At 41.8% G+C, this 26,904-nt stretch overlaps 1 pseudogene; it reads left to right on the forward strand.

Annotated features, from left to right (window-relative positions):
- LOC124775161 overlaps positions 1-24,651 on the forward strand; it is a 108,782-nt pseudogene extending 84,131 nt beyond the window's left edge.
- The last annotated feature ends 2,253 nt before the right edge of the window (positions 24,652-26,904 follow it).

A 26,904-nucleotide genomic window follows, 5' to 3' on the forward strand; every position in this document is an offset into this window, starting at 1 on the left:
ACTTTTTATTTTCAGTTTATGTGACAAACTCTTACGTTTTCATCACTTTTTTTGGAGTGATTATTACATCCACAAGAAAACCTAAATCGGGCAAGGTAGAAGAATCTTTTTACCCATTCGCCAAGTGTACTAGTTCGGTGGGTCGACAACATATTCCTGTCATGTGACGCACATGCTGTCACCAGTGTCGTATAGAATATATCAGACGTGTTTTCCTGTGGAGGAATCGGTTGACCTATGACCTTTCGATCAAATGTTTTCGGTTCCCATTGGAGAGGCACGTCCTTTCGTCAACTAATCGCACGGTTTTGCGGTGCGGTCGCAAAACACAGACACTAAACTTATTACAGTGAACAGAGACGTCAATGAACGAACGGACAGATCATAACTTTGCGAAAATAAAGAAAGCAAAATTTTCAGTCGAGTGCAGATTTGAACGAAAGACCTCTCGTTCCGCAGCTGTTCACGCTAACCACGGGACCACGGCGCTCCTCGCCTCACATTGCCCTTAATATTGCCTATCTTACACATGGACGACCCAGTTTGTATATTTTGCTTAGTTTTTCATAGTTCCACACAACTTCTTCCTGTTTTCTCGATTGATCTGTGTTCAGTTTTTTAAGGCCTATCCACTGTGCCAACTTATAACTAAATGTGAGGGGGGTGCGATGGGGAGGTTCCCTTGTCAGTTTTTTTTATTACAGAGACCAGCCAGCTCTCTGACCGAACACGCCGAGCTACCGTGCCGGCGCCCTAAGCCATCCGGACACAATAATCGTTGCAACTGCACGGAGTACCGTAGCATGCCTCCTGTCAGACCCAAATTATCAACTTATCCACACACTACTAACGTAGTGCCTCTTGCCCATTACTATCTTCATTGATCGAGGCATTTCGCAGATCCCCGTAAGAGTTCCTGGCATGAATCTGCACTGAAGACATATACGTGGTGTCTGTTCTTTCGGACATCACCCACACACACACCCACACACATTTTATATATATCTTCAGTGCAAGTGCACATCAGGCTCGAACTCGTACGTGAAGTGGATAAGTCGAGAGTATAGGTCTGACGGGAGGCGTGCTAGGGTAGACCGTGCAGTTTGAATGACCACTGTGTCCTGCACAAATTTGCAACTTTCCCCCTCCATTTCAATGACTGCCCGCTCTAAGCCGATGTCTGTATTTCCCGTTTGTTTTAAAAGAATTGTTAATCACGAACTGGATACATACGTAACCAGGAGAGCAGTTCACGATTGGAAGGACCCTTCATGGTATGCAGTGTCTGTAAAAAAAAAATAAAAAAATAAAAAAAACTTCGAACGAAACAGATTACTGCATAACAGTTATTAAACGAAGTATACGGCTATAGATAAATGTGCTGGATGGAACGAGCTTTGCTGCCAAGAGTGCAATGCATGAAGTCTTCATTGGGTACTGTAGCAGACTGTTATCGAAAGATCTTCTACAAAACCTAAATAAATTCTGGTCGTATTTAAAGGCTATTGGTGGCACCAAAGTTAGTGTCCAGTCAGTCGCGGATAAGACAGGAACTGAAACTGCGGGCAGCAAAGCACCGACAGAAATGTTTAATTCCACTTTGAAATTTTCCTTTGCGAAGCAATACCTGAAGTATTATCTAAGTTTGCACTACTGGCCATTAAAATTGCTACACCAAGAAGAAATGCAGATGATAAACGGGCATTCATTGGACAAATATATTATACTAGAACTGACATGTGATTACATTTTCACGCAGTTTAGGTGCATAGATCCTGAGAAATCAGCAACAACCACCTCTCGCCGTAAAAACGGCCTTGATACGCCTGGGCATTAAGTCAAACAGAGCTTGGATGGCGTGTACAGGTAAAGCTGCCCATGCAGCTTCAACACGATACCACAGTTCATCAAGAGTAGAGATTGGCGTATTGTGATGAGCCAGTTGCTCGGCCACCATTGACCAGACGTTTTCAATTGTTGAGAGATCTGGAGAATGTTGTGGCCAGGGCAGCAGTCGAACATTTTCTGTATCCAGAATGGCCCGTATGGGACCTGCAACGTGCGGTCGTGCATTATCCTGCTGAAATATAGGGTTTCGCATGGACAGAATGAGGGGTAGAGCCACGGGTCGTAACACATCTGAAATGTAACGTCCACTGTTCAAAGTGTCGTCAGTGCGAACAAGAGGTGACCGAGACGTGTAACCGATAGCACACCATACCATCACGCCGGGTGATACGCCAGTATGGCGATGATGAATACACGCTTCCAATGTGCGTTCACCACGATGTCGCCAAACTCGGATGCGACCTTCACCATGCTGTAAACAGAACCTGGATTGATCCGAAGAAATAACGTTTTGCCATTCGTGCACCCAGGTTCGTCGTTGAGTACACCATCGCAGGCGCTCCTGTGTGTGATGCAGCGTCAAGGGTAACCACAGCCATGGTCTCCGAACTGATACTCCATGCTGCTGCAAACGTCGTCGAACTGTTTGTGCAGATGGTTGTTGTCTTGCAAACGTCCCGATCTGCAGACTCAGGGATCGAGATGTGGCTGCACGATCCGTTACAGCCATGCGGATAAGATGCCTGTCATCTCGACTGCTAGTGATACGAGGCCGTTGGGATCCAGCACGGCGTTCCGTATTACCCTCCTGGGCCCATCGATTCCATATTCTGCTAACAGTCATTGGATCTCGACCAACGTGAGCAGCAATGTCGCGATACGATAAACCGTAATCGTAATAGGCTACAATCCGGCCTTTATCAAAGTCGGAAACGTGATGGTACACATTTCTCCTCCTTACATGAGGCATCACAACGACGTTTCACCAGGCAACGCTGGTCAACTGCTGTTTGTGTATGAGAAATCGGTTGGAAACTTTCCTCATGTCAGCACGTTGTGGGTGTCGCCACCGGCGCCAACCTTGTGTGAATGCTCTGAAAAGCTAATAGTTTGCACCTCACAGTGAAACTTCCCCTTTGAACAATTATACAGGACTGTGCTTAAACTGACACACAATATTTTGTTAGCGCAACGCAATCTCACTTTCAAAATTCCCTACAAAAGAATGGCCCTGACTAACATTAAACTATACCTTTCACAAATCACTTACCTCACAAAAATCTTCGCTGCTCAAGCTACTGCAATACAGCGAGCGCCACTACTGCCAGCTAAATAAAAGATTCAAACTATGGAAGGCACTAACTACTGATAGGGATAGTTAGCAAATGAAAGATATTAATAGAGAACAAACAATATATTTACCTTGATATCATCATATATAAATATAGCAGTTCATGACAAATTTCAAAACTCCGCCATCTCTCTCCCCACATCCACCACTGCTGGCGGCTCACCTCCAACTGCGCAACGCTACGCGCTGTTCACAGCCAGCTGCCTAACACTACAATGGCGAGTATTACAACAATGCAAAGCAGCCACAGACTGCACACAGCACAGCCAGTGATTTTCATACAGAGGTGGCGTTACCAATAAAAAAACCTAAACAGCCTACTTACATAGAGAAAACATAAACAGCCTACTTACATAGAGAAAACATGAACAGCCTACTTACATAGCCCCCATGCTCCCCACAAAAAATTTTACAAATTGGTTTGTTGGTGTACATCTACACTTTTTCCAAAGATTGCACCTTGTAATTTAATCTTACGTAACGGAAGTGTGGGGCAATCGTTCGATTTGTTGCATTTGCTAAAGGCTGTTTCACTGATTACTGAAATGGGACTGCCAGAGTCAAGTACTGCCGTAAATTTTACGTCATTTACTGTAATGTGAATCACAGGATATGCAATGTTGTTATGTTTTACGTCGTGTTCTTGGAGTAAGATGTCCCTAATGTCTTCCATTTTTACGTAATTACTAGCTATGGCAGCTGCGTCGTTAGTTTCATACGTGCGTTTTGTGGCTGCCTGCGGTATGAGTCATTGCCTATTGTCTCTTTGTTGGCGCGCGTCGTTATTGGGATTTGGAGACCTAACTTCTACAAATTCACCGTGACGAGAGGGCCCTGCCCTGTTTAAATCCCGCCAGTTCTGATTCAATTCAGGTCTGTCGTTACGATCACATCGTCTGTCGTCATGTCGGTAGTTCCTGTAGTTTCTTTCTTGTCGGTTAAGTGGTGGAGAATTTCTCCCTGAATCGTAACTGCGCGCTGAACCGTTGCGTCTAAAGTTATTCTGTCTCCCTTGATAATAATTATTTTGGTTCCCATATTGTCTGTTTCTCTGATTGTCTCTGTGATAGTCACTACCGCGGAGAGGTGATCTTTCCCTGTAATTATTACTACTCTGCCAACGGTTGTCATACGGGTGGTGTCTGTTTTGGTCACGATTTGTGTTGTGAGAATAGCCTTGTCGCGTCCAGTTATTATTTCTTTCATCGCGGAATTGCGACTGATGTGATCTGTAATTGTTGTGCTCCTGCATTCCGCGATTGTCAGTGTCACTTTCCAGTTCTTGTAACAGTCCCTGAAAAGCTTCAATGTCGTCTTTGCAACGTCCTGCCAAAATAATATGTCGTAAATGTTTAGGTAATTTGATTAAGCAAATGCGGATGAGTTCTGAGGGGCTGTATGGGTTTGACAGGTACTGATTCTTGTGCAACATGTCTTAAAAATGTTTCACAAGACTGGAGAATTCAGATTGTTCGAAATGTTTCATCATTATGATGCCATGTTTTACTCTGTCATGTGTAGCTTGAGACCAATATGCTGAGAGGAAGGCATGGTAAAATTCTCCTTCACTGTGACAATCGTGAATGACCGATCGCATTCTTACAGCTGGTTCGTTCTCTAAATAGCCACACATAAATTCTAACCTGTGCTCCAATGACCAGTTGGGAGGAAAACAATGAGAGAATTGATGGAGCCACGCTTGTGGATGAATGTCGTTGCCGGAATTCTTAAATGTTTTGAATTTACGTGTAGTAATGAACAGCTTATAGTCAAAATCATCATGTCGGCGAGTCACATATCGGTCATTGTTACGTCGTGTCGGCTGTTCAATCTCAAAATTCGGTGCACATTGCCAATTTCTTTCATAATTTCCGAAATGCGCTGTGTTATTATTTTGTGGCTGTTCCGTATTTCTATGTCCCTCTTCCCGTATTGGGGTGCGAGTGTCCTCTGAAATACGTAATTCTTGTACTACTTGTGCCAACTGATCTTGCACTTCCCGGATTTCTCTTTTGTACTGTGTATTGATTTGATTTTGATTTTGTTTGAATTTTCTAATTTCTACATACTCTTCAGTGTCAGTGAAGGCTACAGGTGTTGTGTTATTCAGATCATCATCTACCTTTGTAGATAAGTTAGTGAACTGATCTGAAAGTTCGGCTACTTTATCCGATAGTGAAATTATCTCCTCTGTATGTTTTTCTGAACCAAGTTTCAGAGTATCTACTGTGTCCTTTAAGTTTTCCTGAGTTTTTGCAAGTTGCGTAACCGAATCGGTAGATGCAACTGAGTCAATTTTAGCTTGCAAGGTGTCGTGATTTTCATGAACAATGGTTTGCAGTTCTTTTATGGCTGCCTCATGATTCTGTAATACATTTTCATGCCGCGAAAAAATAGGTTGAAAATGCTCACAAATTTGTGTTTTTACGTCATTACAGACTTTTTGACATTTCGATTCAATGTTATGTAACTCAGTAGTTAAATCTTCACGTGTTTTTTCAAGTGTGGTGTCTAACTTTTGAAGCTTTTGCTGTGTTTGTCTCTGATTTTGTTCCATTGTGTCTAACTTTTGAAGATTTTGTCCCATTTGTTTCTGATTTTGTTCAAGTGTTGTGTCTAACTTTTGTAGTTTTTGTCCCATTTGTTGCATTAACTGTAATAACAATGCACTGGTGTCTGAAACATGTTCCTCAGTGCTTTTCGGCAGTGAATTTGCACCGGCAACATTCACATTTTGACAAGCGGAAAACGTGTCTTGACTCATTTGGGAAAACGGTGAGGACGCAAAACCTGAATCTAGAGTATTTGCAAAATTGTGTCCTGTCATTTCGGATTCCTGAGGCGAGCTATTGCCGACCGATCGATCGATAATGCTTCCCTCTTCACTAATTGTTTCACTGCCTACAACATTGTTTGCCGCCCGCTCCATTTCCCTATGCACAGTTACCAAATTACTACTTTGAACATCAGTTAATTCATTACTCGGTGGCGCTAACACACTGCTTTCATTTTCACTGTCATTTCTCAGTTTACTTTGGAGCCTAGTATTACGTTTTTCACACGCCATTATTGTCACAGTATTTCACACGACAACACAGAAAAACACAATTTGAAGATCAAAAATAAGAGAACACATTAACATAGCACTGAAAATAATATCTAGTTAATTGCAGCTGCGAAATACTTGGTGCAAATCTACATGCATACCACAACTGTTTTACTGTACAACAATGAAAGTCTGCAACTACAAAGGAGATTTTCTCTACAATTACGCCCTAGCAATAAACAAAATCTACACTAATTACACAAACTACAACAAAAAATCAGAAGATTCCAGTGAGGTATCCTTGGCTAAGGGTCGACATATGAAACTTCCCCTTTGAACAATTATACAGGACTGTGCTTAAACTGACACACAATATTTTGTTAGCGCAACGCAATCTGACTTTCAAAATTCCCTACAAAAGAATGGCCCTGACTAACATTAAACTATACCTTTCACAAATCACTTACCTCACAAAAATCTTCGCTGCTCAAGCTACTGCAATACAGCGAGCGCCACTACTGCCAGCTAAATAAAAGATTCAAACTATGGAAGGCACTAACTACTGATAGGGATAGTTAGCAAATGAAAGATATTAATAGAGAACAAACAATATATTTACCTTGATATCATCATATATATAAATACAGCAGTTCACGACAAATTTCAAAACTCCGCCATCTCTCTCCCCACATCCACCACTGCTGGCGGCTCACCTCCAACTGCGCAACGCTACGCGCTGTTCACAGCCAGCTGCCTAACACTACAATGGCGAGTATTACAACAATGCAAAGCAGCCACAGACTGCACACAGCACAGCCAGTGATTTTCATACAGAGGTGGCGTTACCAATAAAAAAACCTAAACAGCCTACTTACATAGAGAAAACATGAACAGCCTACTTACAACAGCATCTTCTTCCTATCAGTTAAATTTCGCGTCTGTAGCACGTCATCTTCATGGTGTAGCAATTTTAATGGCCAGTAGTGTACTATCTTCATTGCTCTTGACATTTCGCAGATTCCCGTAAGAGTTCCTGGCGTGAATCTACACTGAAGAAATATACGTGGTGTCTGTTGTTGTTTCGGACTCCCCCCCCCACACACACACAAAATAATTACATAAGGCGAGACGGCCAGGGATGTGTTCATTGCAGGTGTACACCTGGCTCGAACTCCTACTGAATGGGCGAAATGCCGCGAGTAATGAGGGTAATGCGTAAGGGGCACTACATTAGTAGTGTGTGGATAAGTTGAGAGTTTAAGACTGACGGGATGCGTGCTAAGGTAGGCCGTGCAGTTGCAATGACCACTGTGTCCTTCACAAATTTTCAACTTTCCCCCTTCATTTCAATGACTGCCCGCTCGAACCCCATATCTGTATTTCCTTTCTGTTTTAAAAGAATAGAAGATCACGAACAGGATAGATACGTAAGCAGGGGAGCATTTCACGATGGGAAGGACCGTTCATGGTATGCAGTCACTGAATCAGAACTTTGACGAAACAGATAACTGCATAATAGGTATTAAACGAAGTATACGGCTATAGATAAATGTTCTGAATGCAACGAGCTTTGCTTTCAAGAGTACAATGCATGAAGCCTCCATTGGCTACTGTAGCAGACTATTGTCGAAAGATCTTTTACAAAACCCAAACAAATTCTGGTAGTATGTAAAGGCTATTAGTGGCACCAAAGTTTGTGTCCAGTCAGTCGCGGATAAGACAGGAACTAAAACTGCCGGCAGCAAAGCACCAACAGAAATGTTTAATTCCACTTTGAAATTTTCCTTTGCGAAGCAATACCTGAAGTATTATCTCAGTTTGCACTACTGACAATTAAAATTGCTACACCAAGAAGAAATGCAGATGATAAACGGGTATTCATTGGACAAATATATCATACTAGAACTGACATGTGATTACATTTTCACGCAATTTGGGTGCATAGATCCTGAGAAATCAGTACCCAGAACAACCATCTCTGGCCGTAATAACGGCCTTGATACGCCTGGGCATTGAGTCAAACAGAGCTTGGATGGCGTGTGCAGGTACAGCTGCCCATGCAGCTTCAACACGATACTACAGTTCATCAAGAGTAGTGACTGGCGTATTGTGACGAGCCAGTTGCTCGGCCACCATTGACCAGACGTTTTCAATTGGTGAGAGATCTGGAGAATGTGCTGACCAGTGCAACAGTCGAACATTTTCTGTATCCAGAAAGGCCCGTACAGGAGCTGCAACATGCGGTCCTACATTATCCTGCTGAAATGTAGGGTTTCGCAGGGATCTAATGAGGAGTAGAGCCACGGGTCGTAACACATCTGAAATGTAACGTCCACTGTTCAGAGTGCCGTCAGTGCGAACAAGAGGTGACCGAGACGTGTAACTAATGGCATCCCATACCATCACGCCGGGTGATACGCCAGTATGGCGACGACGAATACACGCTTCCAATGTGTGTTCACCGCGATGTCGCCAAACACGGATGCGACCATCAGGATTCATTACGTTTTGCCATTCGTGCACCCAGGTTCGTCGTTGAGTACACCATAGCAGGCTCTCCTGTCTGTGATGCAGCGCCAAGGGTAACCGCAGCCATGATCTCCGAGCTGATAGTCCATGCTGCTGCAAACGTCGTCGAACTGTTTGTGCTGATGGTTGTTGTCTTGCAAACGTCCGCATCTGTTGACTCAGGGATCGAGACGTGGCTGCACGATCCGTTACAGGCATGCGGAAAAGATGCGTGTCATCTCGACTGCTAGTGATACGAGGCCATTGGGATCGAGCAAGGCGTTCTGTATTACCCTCCTGAACCCACCGATTCCTTATTCTGCTAACAGTTATTGGATCAAGACCAACGCGAGCAGTAATGTCGCGATGCGAAGCCGCAATCGCGATAGGTTAAAATCCGACCTGTATCAAAGTCGGAAACGTGATGGTACGCATTTCTCCTCCTCACATCAGGCATCACAACAACCTTTCACCAGACAACGCCGGTCAACTGCTGTTTGTGTATGTGAAATCGGTTGGAAACTTTCCTCATGTCAGCACGTTGTAGGTGTCGCCAGCGACGCCAACCTTGTGTGAATGCTCTGAAAAGCTAATCATTTGCATATCACAGCATCTTCTTCCTGTCGGTTAAATTTCGCGTCTGTAGCACGTCATCTTCGTGGTGTAGCAATTTTAATGGCCAGTAGTGTAATTCTCGTGCGACAGAAAAGATGAGTGAAATAGAGGTGACACAAGAAGTGGGATACCTCCTAATATAGTCGAGGATATCCTTTTGCCCGGCGTAGTGCAGCAACTCCATGTGACGGGTGCTCAACGTGTCGTGGAGGTCCCCGCAGAAATAATGTCGTCCATAATTGCGAAAGTGTTGCCGGTGCAGCATTTAGTGCACCAATTGATCTCTCGATTACGTCTCATAAATGTGTCATGGGACTCACGTCGGGTGATCTGGGTGATCAAATCATTCACTCGAACTCTACAGAATGTTCTTCAAAACACTCGCGAAACAATTGTGGTCCGGTGATATAACACTGTTGTTTTGGAACATAGAGTCCATTTGCGACCTTTCATGGACTTCAAGTAGACGATCATAACCATTTCCTGTCAGTGATCGGTTCAGTTGGACTAGAGGATCAAGTCCATTCCACGTAAACGTAGCCCACACCATTATGTAAGCACCACCAGCTTGCACAGTGCCTCGTTGACGATTTGGGTCCATAGCTCCGTGGGGTCTGTGCCATGCCCGAACCTTACAATCGGCTCTTAGCAACTGAAATCGGGACTCATCTGACCAGGCCAAGGTTCTCCAGTCGTCTAGGGTCCAACCGATATGATCACGAGCCCAGGAAAGGCGCCGCAGGCGATGTCGTGCTGGTAGCAAACGCTCTCGCATCGGTCGTCTGCTGCCACAGCCCATTAGTGCCAAATTTAGCCTCCCTGTCAACTGATACGTTCGTCGTGCTTCCCACATCGATTTCTGTCTTTATTTCACTCAGTGTTCCTTGTCTCTTATCGCTGACAACTCCACACAAACGCCTCTGCCCTCGGTCCTTAAGTGAAGTCCAACGGCCGCTGCGTTGTCCGTAGTGAGAGGTAATGCCTGAAATGTCGTATTCACTCATTCTTGACGCTGTGGATCTCTGAATATTGCGTCCCTGACGATTTCCGACATGGAATGTGCTGTACGTCTAGCTCCAACCACCATTCCGCGTTCAAAGTCTGTTAATTCCCGTCGTGCGGTCATAATCAATTTGAAAATCTTCTCACATGAATCACCTGAGTGCAAATGACATCTCCTCTAATGCTTTGCCCTTCTATATCTTGTGTACGCGATACTACCGCCATCTGTGTATCTGCACGTTGGTATCCCATGACTTGTCACCTCAGTTCAGATGTCAGCGGCGTTGATAAACCTCTGAGGTCGTTAAAATAGAACAAAGCTGCAAGGCCCGCTGGAATCCCTGCAGATTCTACACCCGATTTTTGGCTGAGTCAGCCCCTCTCACAGCTATACTCTTTGGTAGACCTCTCGAACAAAAAACCGTGCCCATTAGTTGGAAGAAATCATGAGTCATATTCGTATAATAGAAGGATAGCTCAAGGGATCCTCAAAACTACCCTGCAATAGCCTCGTATCCATTTGCCGCAAAATTTTGCAACATATTCTAAGCTCAAGCGTAATGAAGTATGTCCAACAGAATGAGCTACTCGAAGCCAACCAGCACGAATTCCTGAAGCATAGATTGTGTTAAATCCAACTCGTATTTTTCTCACATGACATACTAAAAGCCATGGATGAAGGCCGTTTGGTAGGCACAGTAATTCCCGATTTCTGGAAAAGGTTTGGCTCAGTATCACCCCAACGCTTGTTATCAAAAGTACAATTGCGTATGTGTATCAATAGACGGCAAATCATCGAGTAAAGCTGAAGTTATCATCAGGTGTTCCCCAGGGAAGCGTCCTGGGACCTCTACTCTTCCTGATCTATATAAATGACCTGGGTGACAATCTGAGCAGTTCTCTTAGGTTGTTCGCAGATGATGCTGTAATTTACCGTCTAGTAAGGTCATCCGAAGACCAGTATCAGTTGCAAAGCGATTTAGAAAAGATTGCTGTATGATGTGGCAGGTGACAGTTGACTCTAAATAACGAAAAGTGTGAGGTGATCCACATGAGTTCCAAAAGAAATCCGTTGGAATTCGATTACTCGATAAATAGTACAATTCTCAAGGCTGTCAATTCAACTAAGTACCTGGGTGTTAAAATTACGAACAACTTCAGTTGGAAAGACCACATAGATAATATTGTGGGGAAGGCGAGCCAAAGGTTGCGTTTCATTGGCAGGACACTTAGAAGATGCAACAAGTCCACTAAAGAGACAGCTTACACTACACTCGTTCGTCCTCTGTTAGAATATTGCTGCGCGGTGTGGGATCCTTACCAGGTGGGATTGACGGAGGACATCGAAAGGGTGCAAAAAAGGGCAGCTCGTTTTGTATTATCACGTAGTAGGGGAGAGAGTGTGGCAGATATGATACGCGAATTGGGATGCAAGTCATTACAGCAAAGACGTTTTTCGTCGCGGCGAGATCTATTTACGAAATTTCAGTCACCAACTTTCTCTTCCGAATGCGAAAATATTTTGTTGAGCCCAACCTACATAGGTAGGAATGATCATCAAAATAAAATAAGAGAAATCAGAGCTCGAACAGGAAGGTTTAGCTGTTCGTTTTTCCCGCGCACTGTTGGGGAGTGGGATGGTAGAGAGATAGTATGATTGTGGTTCGATGAACCCTCTGCTAAGCACTTAAATGTGAATTGCAGAGTAGTCATGTAGATGTAGATGTAGATGTTTTGGCAGGACCCAGCAAGTTACCTTGAATGAAGAGTCGTCGACAAATGTACAGGTAACTCCGCGTGTGCCCCAGAGAAGTGTGTTTGGACCCTTTCTGTTCATGTTAACAGAAATCTCAGACTTTTTGCTGACGATGCAGGTACACATAATGTATGTCTGAAATATGTTGCATAAACATTGTAAGACCTTGATAAGATTTCAAAGTACAAAGGTTGGAAACATGCTTTCAACGTTCAGAATGCAAAATCATGCACTTTACAAAACTAAAAAACAAAACATGGGATACTGTGATTATAATGTCAGTGAGACACAGTTGGACTCGGCCAACTCTTAGAAGGGAACCTCCCCATCGCACCCCCCTCAGATTTAGTGATAAGTTGGCACAGTGGATAGGCCTTGAAAAACTGAACACAGATCAATTGAGAAAACAGGAAGAAGTTGTGTGGAACTACGAAAAAAATAAGCAAAATATACAAACTGAGTAGTTCATGTGCAAGATAAGCAACATCAAGGATAGTATGAGCTCAGGAGCGCCGTGGTCCCGTGGATAGCCTGAGCAGCGGCGGAACGAGAGTTCCTTGCTTCAAGTCTTCCCTCGAGTGAAAAGTTTACTTTATTTTCGCAAAGTAATGATCTGTCCGTTCGTTCATTGACGTCTCTGTTCACTGTAATAAGTTTAGTGTCTGTGTTTGCGACCACACTTCAAAACCGTGCGATTAGTAGACGAAAGGACGTGTCTCTCCAATGGGAACCGAAAACATTTGATCGCAAGGTCATAGGTCAACCGATTCTTCCACAGGAAAACACGTCTTTTATATTCTATACGACACTGGTGACGGCATGTGCGTCACATGACAGGGATATGTTGTCGATCCACCTAACTTGTACACTTAGTGAATGGGTAAAAAGATTCTTCTACCTTGCCCGATTTAGGTTTTCTTGTGGATGTGATAATCACTTCCAAAAAAGTGATGAAAACATAAGAGTGTCACATAAACTGCAACAAATGAATGCAACAGTTTCACAGTCGCACAGTTTTCCTGTGCTCTGTCAAAACATATGTTATTAACGTTTTCAAATTTTTCCTTGTGTAGACCGTCAAATCCTGCATATGTTCAAACAAATCTGAACATGTCCTGGAATTTTGGAGAGCGAAGTTGATTATGTGTGAGTGCCTGAACTTTGATAATTGTCTGAAAATAAAAAAAAGAAAACTTTTTACTCGAGGAAGATTTGAACCAAGGACCTCTCATTCCGCAGCTGCTCACGCTAACCACGGGACCACGGTACTCCTGAGCTGTCACTTTCCGTGATATTGCCTATCTTGCACATCGACTACTCAGTTTGTATATTTTGCTTATTTTTTTCATAGTTCCACACAACTTATTCCTGTTCTGTCGATTATCTGTGTTCAGTTTTTCAAGGCCTATCCACTGTGCCAACTTATAACTAAATCTGAGGGGGGTGCGATGGGGAGATTCCCTTGCTAGAAATACCTAGGTGTAACACTTTGTAGGGACATGAAGTGGAATAATGACATAAGATCAGGCGTGGATAAATCATGTAGCAGACTTCGGCTTATTGATAGAGAACTAGCCTACAAAGGATATGGCTTACAAATCACTGGTGCGACCCATCCTAGAATACTGCTAAAGTGTTTGGGACCTGTACTGACGGGGGATATTGAAGGTATACAGAGAAGGGCAGCACGAGATAGATGTAAACTATCCCCAGAAAGCTACTTACATGGTTTAAAGAACCGGCTTTAAACGATTGTAGGAATATTTTATCCTCTACATATCGCTCCCACAGGGATCGTGAGGAGATACAGCACGCACAGAGGTACTTAAACAATCATTCTTCTAGCGCTCCGTACGTGTGTGGACATGGAAGTAGCCCAAATAACTGGTACAATGGGATATACCCTATGCCATGCAGTTCCCAGTGGCTTGCAGAGTGTAGCTGTAGATGACACTGATAACATATTAATGTACAGCTCTAATCCGTAACGTTGCTTCCTTTTTGTCTTACTACAATCTGTATGTTCCTCAACTCATGTAATATTAAGGAATATTTTAAATACATGTTCCTTCTTCTTTTAACAGGGTAAGCGATTCTCTATGATGGTTCTGCTGCCGAAGAGAGTGAACGGTCTGTTTGCTGCAGAGAGGAGGATAGGGGGCATAGACCTCTTTGACGTTGCAGACCACACATACTGGCAGACAGTGCACGTGTACCTACCAAAGTTCAAAATGGAGTACGAAAGAGAACTTCAAGAAATTTTACCAGGTGTAAGTGTCCTCAGCAAGCTGTGTAACACATCCCAAGAAAAGGGGTACTCTTCCGTGGCGATTCCCGTGAACGAACTTCCTGCTTGAGAAACATTGTAATCATCGATGCCATTTTGAGTAGACACTGGCACCGTAACTCATATGTTCCATAATATATTGACCTCCCTTTCTATGGAAACAATGTCATATGAAAACGTTTTACATGCTGACTTTATGTTGTATGATATAGCTCTAAAATGCACACAATAATTTCAGTTAGTATTGGCTCTGAGCACTATGGGACTTAACTTCTTAGGTCATCAGTCCCGTTCAGTCAGTAACTTAAACAGGAAGTCGTTCCTGAAAGTATTTGTATGGAGTGTAGCCATGTATGGAAGTGAAACATGGACGATAAATAGTTTAGACAAGAAGAGAATAGAAGCATTCGAAATGTGGTGCTACAGAAGAATGCTGAAAATTAGATGGGTAGATCACGTAACTAATGAGGAGGTATTGAATAGAATTGGAGAGAAGAGGAGTTTGTGGCACAAATTAACCAGAAGAAGGGATCGGTTGGTAGGACATGCTCTGAGGCATTTAGTATTGGAGGGCAGCGTGGAGGGTAAAAATCGTAGAGGGAGACCAAGAGATGAATACACTAAACAGATTCAGAAGGATGTAGGCTGCAGTAGGTGCTGGGAGATGAAGAAGCTTGCACAGGATAGAGTAGATGGAGAGCTGCATCAAACCAGTCTCTGTACTGAAGACCACAACAACAACAACAACAACAACAACTACTTAAACGGTTCATGGGGCAATAATCCATACCTTGAGAAGAACTTTGACTATCGGTGGACCCTGTTGAGGCCACTTGAGAAGAACAGGAACAAATAAAGCGGTTAATTTCTTTGTGTGGACTGTGTCAAGCCTAGGAGAACCTTGATATACCGCAATCGTATTGTGTTTCAGTGTATACAGTATGCTCTCAAGAGATTCGTTGCTTAATTTTGTTCTTCTTCCTGCATTCGTGTTGCAGTGCCAGGGGTAGGTTTACCTGTCTAGCTTAGAAACCAGTTACTTTAGGATTTTGCTTATTTCAGTTTTTAAAAAGTATTCTATGAAGTTAACAGTATCTTCCTTTCTGCATTTTTTCCAGCATGGCATGGTGGATATGTTCGACATACACAAGGCTAACTTCACTGGAATCAGTGATGCACCACTTGTAGTCAGCAACGTCATACACAAGGCGTTCATTGAAGTGAATGAGGAAGGAACGGAAGCAGCGGCGGCCACTGGTAAGTACGAACGTATTGCTCTGACCCTTCAAGGGCTAGGGTCCGAACTACTTGTTTATTGTGAGCACACTGTTGTCATTCCCAGTCTTCTAGAGCCGTTTTATTGATCTACATATTACACATTACAAACGGCGTTGTTGGATTAAGAGTTTATTTTATAAACTAGAAATTGTCAGCGTCTTTGTACGTATCACGTGGAGGTCATCTTCGTCTTCAGTCCGAAGACAGATTTGATGCGCCTCTTGACCCTGTGCAAGTCTCATCATTTCTACATAACTACTGCAACTGACTGACTTTTTTCTCCCCCCTCCCCCCCCCCCTCCCAGTCACCGCTTCATTCCGTTACAGAACTGGTGATTCCTTGATGTCACATAATGTGCTATCAGCTGATCCCTTCTCTTATTAAGCATACAATCTACTATCCCAACTTCTCTACCACCACATTTCAAAAGATTCTTTTCTCTTCACGTCTGAAATGCTTATGGTCCAAGTTGCACTTCCCTAAAAGGCTACACTCCGGATAAATTCCTTCAGAAAAGACTTCTTAGAATTTAAATTTATATTCGACGTTGACAAACACATTTCTCAGAAATGCCTTTCTTTCTACTGCCTGCCTACGTTTTGTATCTTCTCGTATTCGGCCATGATCAGTTACTTTGTTGACCAAATAGCAAAACAAAAGGCTGCTTCTAGTGTCTAATTTCGTAATCTAATTCACTTTCTTTGATCATCCTATAACCTGCTTCCAAGACACGATCCATTCCATTCAACTCATATTTCAAGTCCTTTGCCGTCTCTGACAGATCTGAAATGTTGCCGGCAAACCTCAGAATTTTTATTTTTTCTCTCTGAATTTTAATTCTCTTCGTCAATTTCAACTAGGTTTCCTTAACTGCTTGCTCAAGGTACAGGTTAAATAATATCGCGGATTAGCTAAACCCTGCCTCGCTCCCTCAGAGGGAGGTACATACTACGACTGATTGCTTCACACAGCGTGATGCAAAATAGGTGTTAGAAAGTATTCGTCTACTACGACGAAAACTGTGCGGCTGGTCCCGGCGGAGGTTAGAGTCCTCCCTCGGGCATGGGTGTGTGTGTGTTTGTCTTTAGGATAATTTAAGCTCAGTAGTATGTAAGCTTAGGGACTGATGACCTTAGCAGTTAAGCCCCATTAAAAAAAAAAAACAGCAACTACGACGAAATAAGAGTAAATATATTCTTGTTACCACATTTACGCTATAGCAGATGACCTGAAATGACGCAATGAGTGTGTAGAGCCTTGAACTGAATTACGTGATAACATTCTGAAGTACTTCATTTTCAGTTGCACAAATCTCTCTGAAAATTGGAGTACGAAGATCCTGGAGTGTTGCAAGAGCATCTTTGAACACTCTGGTCTTTACATTGTCCCATGAGAAATAATCGCACGGGTTCAGATCGTGACCATAAGGGCGCCATTATACGCCATGTGAATGCGCCGGCCGGTGTGGGCGAGCGGTTCTAGGCGCTTCAGTCTTGTTGGCAGAAAAACTTGGTTCATTCATTAGTTATGTTCCACGCTATACTTCTTCCCTAGTAGAGCTGCCACACGAATTTCCAAATGGCATCCCATAAAGGTACCTAATTTCGTGGATAACGATTGTCGTCAGAGGAAACTGCAGTGAACGAAGATTCTAACATGGAAAAGGGTGTCCGAACTAATCAGTTGCGGAATAGGTTGGTATAGCTGCCTGGAAGGTAAGAGTGTGATAAATCACTTCTCCTTGCAGGTCACCCTTCAAGTAGATGCTATACGTATTTACGTGTGGAGAATGTTTACATGGAGTGATACAGTTTCTGGTAATATTCCACAGTTTGTGTCTAGGCGATTATGTATGCCGTGTTTAAAAATCGAAACTTCACATTGGGTTGCTACATTGCAGCTATAATCTCTTTTCATTATTTGCCAAGCAAAAGCATTTAAAATAACATTCGTCACCGCAAATACTCGTCCATCTACCACTTGGTGCAGTGCTTACCTACGGATAATTTTTGTTCTACTGGTAACACATGTGACTATGCTTTACCAAAGAGGATTTCAGAGTCCAAGTAAACCACACGATTAAAAATAATTAATGTTACACCCTCAGAGGATCTATATTTTCTCATTTCTTAACAATATTCTCACTCTTTGAGACCATGAACGTAAATGAATTTCAATTTAGTTAGAAAATTACAGGACATAATAACTTAAATGAACTTCACATTAAAATAATCACACGCTTTAAAAATATTTTGACAGATATTCCCTTACAAGTGTAACATACTTTAGAAAAGAAAAACTTTACGACCACGTTGAATGAATACCTGATCTGTGGAATGGGTACTGAATTCCAGTTATCGTGTAACGTGTTCTAATTGCAGGTGGTGAGCTTATTCTGTGTTATTGTTAGCAAAACCTTTACACGAAATGCAGCTCCCAATTTCAATAAAGAAATACGGTCACTGCAAAATACATTCAGCCCCTTAGGCACTGAATCATCTGCCCTGCTCAAAACTGATAGCTTTGGTCCCTGCGCACATAACAAATAAATTAAATTGTCTTACCTCTAAAGCAGCAATGGAGTATCGCGGCATTTTCTGATCTCTCAAGAAAAACAAAAATATGCTAGCTACAGGCTCAGCAGTGTGCAATGCTGGCCATTATACTTGAAATGCACATGAAATTCTTTTGGCTGATAAACGAAATTATTTAAGAAAATCTAATTTCTTTAAAAAATATTTGACCTGAACCGGGAGGCGGTTCTGATTATGGTGAATTACTAACACTGATTTTTTTCAGTAAAATTATGTTGCCAGTTAAGTTTGTCTTCTCAAAAACATCTGACAATTGAAGTTACATTACTCACAACTCATTCACAAACAATGAGATTTAAACAGCAAGTATTATCTAAGCTGACTAAGGCAACATAAATACAGATTATCAAATTACACACAGTTCTGTTAACAAATCTTAAAACATTACAAAAGTGAAATATCTAACTAGCCTTTTTATCAAAACGGTTTACGTACATTAGGGGACTACTCAACAACTACAAATTATCAGCCAACTCATCTATACTAGCATGCTGGCAAAAACAGAAATCATAATTATTTAAGAACTTCACCTTGCTTGCATGAATACTTCTGCTTCCATGTTCAGCAGTATTGACATACCTACATTAATCTGACACTTGATGGCTTCACACAGCACACCCCAAAACCTGCCTACTCCATCGTCTTTCCCTCACAGACAGCTGCCTACAACTGTGCCCCCAGCGCTCTCTTACACCGACACGATAATAATATCAGACCAGAATCAGTATCTCTGCGTCTGCAATCTTACACAGTCAGCGATATACAGCCTGTTGAAGACATACATCGTTTATAAAATCATATTCGGGCGCCACATACAAATGTGTACCAGTAGACACCTTTCACAAGGAATTAACGGTTAATCTGCCGCAATTTGCTAGACAAATTTCTGGCAGCTGGGAGGCAAAGACTTTCGCCGCCGTAGCTGACGGTCGAAATAGTGCAGCTTACTGCTGGGAGGCTATTCGTCATGCCAAGTTCATATGCACCAAATGAAGAGGAAATTGCTAAACAAGTTAAAAGGTAAAAAAAGTATCTAATGAAGGTGGAATTGTCGCACAGCTCTTGAAATCAGGTGGCCCGAAAACTTTAGAGGAACTACATTGATCATGACAAAAATTTGACAAACAGATGTAATTTCGAATGGCCGGAAAAATGCATTGATACACAAATTACATACAGAGAAAGAATAGAGATTAACAGTTACACTGGGATTTCCCTTTTGTCTGTCACATACAGAATTCTGTCTCAGGGTCTTCTGGACCGAGTTCAACGAAAACATGAATGCAACATAGGTGAAAAACAAACATGTCTCAGACCTTGTTCAGTAAAAAATTTCAATACTCAAACTATTTCTCAGGCATGAACAAATTTACAATGAAATAGTAAAAAGACACTCCCTCGTAGATTGTTAAAAAGATTTGACTCAGGCGATTGTAACTCTGTCTTGCAAATTCTTAAAGAATAAGATCAGGGCCTCCAAACCACTAACATTATTAAGGAAACTCCAAATAGTACAAGGCGGAGAAATGTTGAAAAATTTTGAAATTAAAACAGAAGAGAGACAAGTTGATGAACTCTCTCTCAATTACTTTTTGACGGTGTCATAGTCAAAGTAATTCAGGAGCGAGAAAACTGAAATCTTAGCTTAAAATGAACGAACCATTCAAATTAGAAAGTGCCAATATTACGGTAGGCTAGTTGTCTCTTACATACAACCTGGCTTTTCTAGGTCAGGAAGTCAAAATAGGGCAAAAATAAAAATTCTTAAAGAAAACTCGGAAAGAATAGGACTGTAAATACAACTACAAGAAATACGTTTCTAGCAACTATCTGGCGCCCAAAGTTCTGAAAATAAAATACGGGAAAACCGACTGTTAGTCAATCCAAATAATTAAGCGAAACAACTGGCCTGGAGAAGAATGGTTAAGAAATTCGTTGTCACAAAATGGAAACGGCTTTCAGGCTTGCAAAAGACGTCTGTTACGAAAAATAATTCTCAAAATACCCCACGCTAAGACACAACAAATCCATGAAACTAGCGTGTCTTTTTGGGGCTAAAACCACCATTTGAAAGGAGGAGGAGGGACACTGGAGAAATCAGGAAGAGGGAATGAAAAGTAATCAGGAATATTTCAGCCCCAAATTATACTGAGAAAGGAACATAAAAACTACGATCAAATAAAGAAATTGAAAATTACAATAAATCTTCAAATGTGTGTGAAATCTTATGGGACGTAACTGCTAAGGTCATCAGTCCCTAAGCTTACACACTACTTAACCTAAATTATCCTAAGGACAAACACACACACCCATGCCCGAGGGAGGACTCGAACCTCCGCCGGGACCAGCCGCACAGTCCACGACTGCAGTGCCTTTGACCGCTCGGCTAATCCCGCGCGGCTCAAAATTACATCCACATCCTTTCGGGTACGAAAAACGCAAACTAAATTTCTGTAGCGATATTAAAAGGATGGAGCTAACAAGATTAACCAGATAGCTTGTGAGATTCTACGAAGCCCTATAGTAATCCTCAAACTGAAACAAGAATAATGTGAGGTGCAGTTAAAAATATCTAACGGAAGCATGAATAACACAACTTTATATACTAGATAGAAAACTATTGTAAGCAGAAAATTCACGATTTGACCGTTGGCCTAGAAGAAGACCGGGACAGCTTGGTCTGACGAGCAGATAAGAGCCTATTTTGAGAGAATGAAATTAATCTGGCCTCAAAGGAGAGCTAAAACAACTCTTTTTGTACACTGTGTGGTCCATTAGGGGCCAAACGATGATGTCTTTTATGTGAAGCAATCGTCGCAATAAAAGTGGTTTCACAAAAGCATTGACAAGTACAGCTCAATTGCTTCTAAAGACTGTTTTTCAAATTCCTCAAAAGCGGATAGATTACAGCTTTCGCATCATGCTCTGTGAGATTAACTAGTGTAAATCGGTCGATCGATCAAGCGTTTCCTGTAGATTTGTCTGAAGGAAACAGTGGTGAATTCAATGCGGAGCACAAGGCGCACACGTCCCAGTGAAACCGGTGGCCTAGAAACAGTACTTTTCTGATGGCGTGAGGAGGCCTTGAAGTCAAGTGGCTCTCCGGAAAGCTCGTTAGTGTTTCTCCTCACGCCAGACATTCACGTCCTTGTCGCAGTAAAGCTAAATATCTAAGCACGCAGACTGATTCCGAGGGCTGAAGAATTACCGCTGTGTGGCAGCATCGTTCCCCTGCGTCATTCTCTTAACTGTTTGGGATGCCCCACCTTCTGATTACCATGAATGTGCAAATTTGATGCAACGTGAATGTCCGCGTATTTTATACTTCAACCAAAACGGTACTGTCAGTGGTCTCAAAGAAATTCGGAGGAGGTCACTAATTCGCCTGACGCATAGCTTATCACGGTTCTTTTACACGCAATTGTGAAATACGAATGACGGTAGAGACTGACAGGGCCCGTAAACAGCTGCATTATTTCCCACCAGACGTTTAGAAAACAGCGTCTCAACAAACTCCAATGACAGACGCCGCAGCGACAAACTGAACACCGCTCTTAAATAGTACCGCTTTCATCCCTAAGATGTGACTCACATCATGATAAATAGCAAAGAATTAGAGATATACGGCAGAGAAACAGGTAGTTGGTACACCTTCACAACAGGTGTAAGGAAGGGAACAGTACAAATGACGTTCATTTTCAGCTTCCTGCGGCATAATGCACAATCCATTAAATTTCTGGCAAACAGCCGCGTAAATACTACACTACTGGCCATTAAAATTGCTACACCAAGAAGAAATGCAGATGATACACGGATATTCATTGGACAAAATATATTGTACTAGAACTGACATAAGATTACATTTTCACGCAATTTGGGTGCTTAGATCCTGAGAAATCAGTACCCAGAACAACCACCTCTGGCCGTAATAACGGCCTTGATACGCCTGAGCATTGAGTCAAACAGAGCTTGGATGGCGTGTACAGGTATAGCTTCAACACGATACCACAGTTCATCAAGAGCAGTGACCGGCTATGTTCGGCCCGCTAGATGGCGCTGCCATGGGTCAAACGGATATCAACTGCGTTTTTTAAAATAGGAACCCCCATTTTTTATTACATATTCGTGAAGCACGTAAAGAAATACGAATGTTTTAGTTGGCCCACTTTTTTCGCTTTGTGATAGATGGCGCTGTAATAGTCACAAACATATGGCTCACAATTATAGACGAACAGTTGGTAAAAGGTAGGTTTTTTAATTTACGTAGGTACATTTGAACATTTTACTTCGGTTGTTCCAGTGTGATACATGTACCCTTGTGAACGTGCGGGCCATGGTATGGTGCTTCGACGACTAATCCACCTGTCATGAAATATCCTACTCAATTCCGCTTCAACCGCACGCGAACTATTTGCCGGACATCCATCATGCCGAAAGTACATCGCCATTGTGTCATGCAGTGAAACATCTTGTAGTAACATCGGTAGAACATTACGTAGGAAAACAGCATACATTGCACCATTTAGATTGCCATCGATAAAATGGGAGCCTATTATCCTTCCTCCCATAATGCCGCACCATACATCAACCCACCGCTGTTCGTGAATGACGCTTCGTCGCTAAATAGAACGCGTGCAAAAAATCTGTCATCGTCCCGTAATTTCTCTTGTGCCCAGTGTCAGAACAGTACACGACGTTCAAAGTTGTCGCCATGCGATTCCTGGTGCATAGAAATATGGTACGGGTGCAATCGATGTTGATTCTCAACACCGACGTTTTTGAGATTTCCGATTCTCGCGCAATTTGTCTGCTACTGACGTGCGGATTAGCTGCGACAGCAGCTAAAATACCTCCTTGGGCATCATCATTTGTTGCAGGTCGTGGTTGACGTTTCACATGTGGCTGAACACTTCCAGTTTCCTAAAATTATGTAACCATCCGGACGCTTGGATGATGTCGTCCAGGATACCGAGCAGCATACATAGCACAAGCCCGTGGGGCATTTTGATCACAATAGCCATACATCAACACGATATCGACCTTTTCCGCAATGGGTAAACGGTCCATTTTAACACGAGTAATGTATCACGAAGCGAATACCGTCCGTACTGGCGGAATGTTACGTGATACCACGTACTTATACGTTTGTGACTATTACGGTGCCATCTATCACAAAGCGAAAAAAGTGGTCCAACTAAAACATTCATATTTCTGTACGTACTACACGAATATGTAATAAAAATGTGGGTTCCTGTTTAAAAAACGCAGTTGATATCCGTTTGACCTATGGCAGCGCCATCTAGCGGGCCAACCATAGCGCCATCTGGTTTCCCCCTTCAGGCTGGACGAGTTTCGTTCTTTGTAGTTTTTTCGTTTGATGCTTATTTCGTGATATATTTGGCCACTATTAGTGGACCATGCTGTATAAAGAAATACGTTAAGGGATGAAAGTATCACCACGAGAATGTTATAGGCATGATTAACAGAAACCTAGGACTTCAGATACCAGAATCGCTCTCTGGTCAGAAGTACATTCGAGAAAGACCACTGTTCTAAGGCCTTAATTAGCGTGAAAAGTTTAGAAGTCGTTGCAATTTGTGATCAACGTAAACAGAAAAACAAAAAAAAGGTATGGATGCCATAAGTCTTCGCCAGCGAATCAGCGGGTGCTAAGATTTTATAAGAAACCTCTGACAGTGGCTGCCGGCCGAAGTGGCCGTGCGGTTCTAGGCGCTACAGTGTGGAACCGAGCGACCGCTACGGTCGCAGGTTCGAATCCTGCCTCGGGCATGGATGTGCGTGATGTTCTTAGGTTAGTTAGGTTTAATTAGTTCTAAGTTCTAGGCGACTGATGACCTCAGAAGTTAAGTCGCATAGTGCTCAGAGCCATTTTTTTGACAGTGGCTTATTTCTTTTTAGTGTCACAAATGAGAGACAACAGTAATATTAGGAAGAGATGGATGTTAAAATCTTCTTCACTGTAGTTCAGGGAATGACGAACATTTATACAATGTTCTGCTGCAGCTTCTTCTGTTACTGTGTGATCCACAAAGCAAAACATGAGAAACGGTCGACATCTCATTAACCAAAGATCTGATGAGAATAGACTAAAACTGTCCAGGAACATAACACGTGTATAGAGCTCGGCACAATGCACAGTTTTTGAGTTCCAATCAAAGAATGAGTTTAAACGCACTATTATTTTCTTCTTTACAGTTGCTGAAATTGCTGTCCTCTCTACAGCTGTATCACCGCCACCACAGTCCATTCTATTCAGAGCTGATCGGCCGTTCGCCTTCTTCATACTAGACCTAGAGACGAGAATGGTGCTCTTCGCTGGGCGGCTCTCTTCTCCTGATGTATAACAAATTAGAACGCTTAAAGAGAAATTTTTAACGCTTTTATCACATATTTAATTACTCTTATCTTTATTGTTAGTAGTATTATTAGCCTTAGTATTTATTACTATTATTTATTGTTATTATTGTTAGTGTTTCTGCTTTAAAATACCGCTCGTAAAAATTCAGATATCAGTTCATGTATTATTTGTAATACGGCTACATCAAAGACTGAGCTACATAGCAAATATGACACAATACTAATGTAAACACATAAGAGCCTTGTTCAGTCAACAGTAATACATAGAAAAAAATGAAAGATGGAACTAAATGCTTATGCTATTATTTATTTGCTAAATGAACCATTCATCTAATAAAACTAGTCCGTTTAATAGATACAACTACAAAATGTGATCTACCACAGTCATGAAACTGCATTTTCCACGTTTTGTACAAGCTATGGATGAAATGTATACATTTGAAATCCTAAGCATAGTGAATAAATAAAACTGTAATTATCTATAACAATTGTAACTAGGAAGCAGAATTCATCCACACGTGAACCATATGTCAGCTGTTTATGGATATAAAAATTCACCTTATCGTAGATTTTTTTTTTTTTTTAATGTCCTGTTTTTTGGTCGCTTAGTAATAGGGTGCGTTAAGATAGTCGAAAGTATTTGTTTTTAACTGAGCAATCGGTGTAAATGATTTTCAGTTCACGAATAACAACCGAAATGATTGGGAGTGTAAGATGGCATGTTTTATTCAGTACCACAAACATCATGTATTTCGAATAAATATATTTTGATGCATACGTCAATTTTCTGTCTGTGCAGTTACCTTAATCTTGACGTAATATGGACCTTTATGGGTCATTCTTTGTCAAATAAATTGATGAATATTATCTTCAACCTCACCATCTTAGGTTTATTTGGACGTACTATCATAAATAGTAACACAAAACAATTTTTTCACGTTTTTGCTATTGAATGTTACTAAGTAATGGGTGCTTGTAACGTCTCCTGGCAAAATACATATTATATGTGGTAAAAAAAGAGAAAAGAATAATTGAACTGGATGATGGTAATTGCGTGGACAATGATTGTGTGAACTTTATGTACTAAAGAGAAACCATTATGTGTCGTTTTTTATACCTGTATGGTATTATGTACCGATTTTTTTAAAGATAATACCTGTGTCGGCGAGTACAGACGATACTTATTAAATATCAAACAAAGACGAGAATGTCACAACGAGTATAAATAATAGTGACTGAGCATTAATTTCTCTGTCGTCTTTTTGAAGTTACGCGAGTAGGAAGAGCCTGTGACGCAATATTGTATGCTTGTGTACCATTCTTTTGTCAAGATTGAGAGAAGAACGCCATTATGTACTAATTTGTTGTTGTTGTTGTGGTCTTCAGTCCTGAGACTGGTTTGATGCAGCTCTCCATGCTACTCTATCCTGTGCAAGTTTCATCTCCCAGTACCTACTGCAACCTACATCCTTCTGAATTTGCTTAGTGTATTCATCTCTTGGTCTCCCTCTACGATTTTTACCCTCCACACTGCCCTCCAATACTAAATTGGTGATCCCTTGATGCCTCAACACATGTCCTACCAACCGATCCCTTCTTCTAGTCAAGTTGTGCCACAAACTTCTCTTCTCCCCAATCCTATTCAATACTTCCTCATTAGTTATGACATCTACCCATCTAATCTTCAGCATTCTTCTGTAGCACCACATTTCAAAAGCTTCTATTCTCTTCTTGTCCAAACTATTTATCGTCTATGTTTCACTTTCATACATGGCTACACTCCATACAAATACTTTCAGAAACGACTTCCTGACACTTAAATCTATACTCGATGTTAACAAATTTCTCTTTTTCAGAAACGCTTTCCTTGCCATTGCCAGTCTACATTTTATATCCTCTCTACTTCGACCATCATCAGTTATTTTGCTCCCCAAATAGCAAAATTCCTTTGCTACTGTAAGTGTCTCATTTTCTAATCTAATTCCCTCAGCATCACCCGACTTAATTCGGCTACATTCCATTATCCTCGTTTTGCTTTTGTTGATGTTCATCTTATATCCTCCTTTCAAGACGCTATCCATTCCATTCAACTGCTCTTCCAAGTCCTTTGCTGTCTCTGAGAGAATTGCAATGTCATCGGCGAACACCAAAGTTTTTATTTCTTCTCCATGTATTTTAATACCTACTCCGAATTTTTCTTTTGTCTCCTTCACTGCTTGCTCAATACGCAGATTGAATAA

Source organism: Schistocerca piceifrons, chromosome 2 (assembly GCF_021461385.2).
Source record: "Schistocerca piceifrons isolate TAMUIC-IGC-003096 chromosome 2, iqSchPice1.1, whole genome shotgun sequence".
In the NCBI taxonomy this organism is placed as follows: Eukaryota; Metazoa; Arthropoda; class Insecta; order Orthoptera; family Acrididae; genus Schistocerca; species Schistocerca piceifrons.